The following is a 4,462-nucleotide window of genomic DNA, read 5'->3' on the forward strand; positions in this document are numbered from 1 at the left end:
TAAACCTATTTCAAAGGTACCAGTAGTGTGGTTTTCCTTTGACATGAAGGAAATAATTCAACCCCCCAAATTACATAGGCGGGACGGACTGTCGTAACGAAATAAGAGAAATAGGCTGTCGAGCGGATGGATTCAAGCATTTCCCGCGCACCGGCGAAAATAGTTGGGATCATGGAAGTTGCCCTCAACCCTGTATGGCGCCCTTAATGGCCGGCGCCCTAACGCCCCGCGTGACGCCTAACGACACCCTAACGCCTCGGCTGCCGTGTCAATAAATTTGTATATACGATGCATTTGCGAATTTCCCGTCCCGAATGAGTAGAATGCTTACTGGTAATACTACATTGATCAAAAAGTTCCCGGAATAACCACCGTGTGGCGCTCCCATCGTTCCGATTTGAGTTCTGTTTTTTTTGTTAAATTGGTACATCTGTTGTTGATATTCCCTTTAAATCTTAGTGTCATAACTTGACATTTGCAAAAGTTATGTAGCCAAGAGTACATCTATCTCTGTGTGTGTTGGCGATTTTTTACAATTTCAGAAATGGATTTAAATTTGCAACAACGAACTTGTATTAAATTTTGCGTAAAAAACGGATTTAGTGGCGCACGGACGTTGGAAATGTTGGAAAAGTGTTTCGGCAACGATTCTCTAAAAAAAACGGTCGTTTACCAGTGGCACGAGCGGTTCAGAAGTGGTCGTGAGTCAATCGAAGATGATGAACGCAGTGGCAGACCATCGACATCGAAAGTCGGTGAAAAAATTGATAAAGTAAAAGAAATGTTGGTCAATAACCGCAAATTAACCATCAGAGAAATAGCGGAGGACTTGAACATTGCCTATGGATCCGCCCAAGACATTCTGGTTAATGATTTGGGTTTCCGTCGTGTAGCAGCAAAGTTGGTGCCAAAAGACCTCAATTTCATGCAAAAAAGAGACCGTGTTGACGTCGCAAAAGACATGATTTGCGAGGCTGAATCCGATCCCACATTCATCAAAAGGATCATTACTGGAGACGAGACGTGGGTTTATGAGTACGACACGCAATCCAGACATCAGGCAAGTGAATGGCGTTCACCAAATGAGCCGAGACCAAAAAAACCACGTCGTTTTCAGTCAAAAAAGAAGGCAATGCTGACGGTTTTCATGGATTACAACGGTGTAGTGCATCATGAATTTTTGCCAGAAGGCCAGACAGTAAACAAAGAGTATTATTTGGGCGTTATGAGACGTTTGCGTGAAGCAATTCGCCGAAAGAGACCAGAAATGTGGGCAGAAAACTCGTGGATTTTGCACCATGATAACGCACCGTCGCACAGTGCTATCATTATTCGTAATTTTTTGACGAAAAATGCAACAAATACCATCCAACAGCCACCGAATTCACCTGATTTGGCTCCCTGTGACTTCTTTCTGTTCAATCGAGTTAAAAAACCATTACGGGGAACGCGTTTTAGCAGCCGAGAGGAAGTAATGGAAAAATCGCAGGAAGCACTGATGGACATACCGAAAACCGAATATAAAAAATGTTTCGAGGATTGGATCAAGCGCTGGCATAAGTGTGTTGCAGTCGATGGGGATTACTTTGAAGGGGACAATATAGATTTAGATGAATAAACTTGTATTTTTAATTTTCTGAATAAATTCCGGGAAATTTTTGATCAAGGTAGTATGTAACTGCGTCGCATGTGAGCCCGCCCATTTTTAATGGGTTCTCTTATTTGTCTTGTTAATGTAATGTGATAGTTGCTAACAGTAATAATAATGTGTGTAACGGATATTGAATGCATGGTGTGTTTCGTCGCCTCCTTCCAAGAGCCCTTTTCGTGGATCACGAGGAATCACTCGTTTTTTGAAGATATGGAGTGGGTCCAGTGTAGCTGGTGACCTAACACCCCCTGCGACACATCCTTGTGACGACCTGCGGGGTTGTGTACGGATGTAGATCCAGGCATACGGCGTCACTGCGCACGAGCTTCTTTTTGAAGGACAGAATTTCATGGAAGACCACGCAGACATTGCAATCTGTATTTGAACACATTATTATGTCCAGAAAACTCCAAGCCCACTCGTCGGAGTTGCATACATTTTTCAACGAGCTGATCATGACAAGTCCTTTTAGAGGCGAACGATTTAGTGCCCTCCTCCCGTGCTCTTGTCAGCGCTAAAGTTGCAATTCGGATAGAGATCCCCTCAAGCAGTAATTTATAGGCCACCCATTATTTTACGTAAACGGCATGACTATGAATGCTTTGTATTAAAAAATTAGTTATGTTGGACATCATGTGACAATGCATCGATTTTAGAGTTAGTTCATTTAGATTTTAGCATGAATGGAGTTCGGGGTGAACAAATATGACACAATCTACCAGGACAAAAATGATGATTTCTGGTAGACGAGGAAAACATGTGTTTTTTAAAGTACACTCGTACAGGTATGTTGTACCGTCATTCTGCCAGCAAAATGACTCATGACAATCTGAGCATAATGCTTACGTATATCAAGATCCGAAATGACTCATGACAATCTGAGCATAATGCTGACGTATATCAAGATCCGCAGGTGAAATTATTGGTGGAAGCTGTTAGCCCAGCATAGAGCATTCTCCGGCGTAGGCATTCTGAGCTGTTGAACTGGAATATTGTCCCCTCAGTGATATGTAAAATGGGCAAAGCCGGTTGCTATTCCCTTTAACCAGCGGGAATTCATTTGGCCTTCAAGCAGTTGTTCCCATGGGGCGAGGAGGAATGGGGAGGTGGGCTCCTGGTGTAGACTGAATCATTAAAATTTGTCGAGGGAGAAATAATGTACCCAATAAATGTTAAATGAGGAAAATTTGTTTTTTTTTATGTGAATTGTTTGAATGGTAATATTTTTCTCATTTCATATCAGTGAAACTGCATTGATAGTTGTTACAAAGTCGTGGTTACAGAATAAAACCACATGCAAAATTAACAAATTCATGACAATTCACCCCCCCCCCAGAGGCGTACATGTTCATGCAAAACCATTTTAACTTACACCCATGCAAATATATATACCAGTAACTAACATGTACATGCACCTACGAGTACACCTAATGTCTACGCAGTGTTTAATCTTATCCTGACTTGTAAATAGAATCTCTTTACTATTTCTATAATGACTTTGGTTTCTTACTAATATTATTACTGATTGCCCGGAGAACGAACGAGTATTTGTATCTATCTGTACTGGAGTCTTTCTCCCTTTGTGGTCTGATCTACCTAAGTAGTGTGGGGCCATAATAACTCCTTTAGTGTCATTGCTAAACTACTTTGTTCTGAACCTTGCTAAAAGTTTGTCTCGCATGTTCTCTTCACATCTCAAGTGGCCCTCATCCTAATTACTCTTAAAGGCCTGTCACATTCGTCTTCTTATCGCAACAATTTTTGACGATTTTCTCTGACTGGACGACTTTTCTGACGTGGATTTTCTCCGAACTTTATCTAATTTTGATCGACGATTTCTCCAAGGATCCCAATTATTTGCGGCGTATTCCAAATGTGGCCCAAATAAAGGAAAATAGTACACTCTTTAACTTTCCCATTACATTTTCCCACCACCCGTCCGATGAAGCCGAGTTCCTTTAAAGCGGATCCGCATACTCTCCTGATATGTGCTCCCCATGAGAAGGCTTTGGTATATGGACGACCCCCAAATTTGTAACTTGATCTGTCGGAGTTAACACCGAAGCCACATATTTCATAATGTATGTTCTGCTCATCACTCCTTTTGCTCCAAACCTTCAAAGCTACGCGCTTGATTATGTCCAGTTACAATCCCATTCCTTGCTCCAATAGTTCTTTTAATTCGTCCACCAATAGTTGTAATGTGATAACTCAGCTTGCACAGTGCCATAATCAATGATTCAAACTTGTATCTCATGATAGTTAATTAAAACCAATAAATTTCCCTCATTTCGATCGCCTGATCTATCATTACTATTTCTACTTATAGCTGGAAAATAATGAAATTGACCGATATAATCAATGTTGCCCTTGGAAATATTATCGTATTCATCTGCTCGAGTCTCCTTGTCTCACGCCTTATCCCGTACCATTCGTTCTGAACGGCCTTTAATTTTGGCTTCTATTTTGTAATAATGATAACTCATTATTTAATTTTAATAGCATTTGGGATTGATATTCTATGCATTGCGGGCGTGCCTTGTTCAAGATTTGTTTAACCGTAAAAGCAAAGGAACGCTCCCAGTTATATTTCAGAGACATTCCTTTAAGTTGTGACATAACAAAGCATAAGCACAATCTCGTTATCTTTGGAACCTTTGCCGTTTTTAGGCTGAGATAAATATTTTGTTCATATTGTCCTTTAATAATAGACCTTAAAAAATATTTGGAAACTAATAAAGTGGAAATTATGAAGCCTTAAAACCTAGAGCGTAATATCATCATACTCATTGCCATAATATGGTTCCTCCG

Source organism: Hetaerina americana, unplaced genomic scaffold (genome assembly GCF_022747635.1).
Source record: "Hetaerina americana unplaced genomic scaffold, ioHetAmer1.1.p SCAF_12, whole genome shotgun sequence".
NCBI lineage: Eukaryota > Metazoa > Arthropoda > Insecta > Odonata > Calopterygidae > Hetaerina > Hetaerina americana.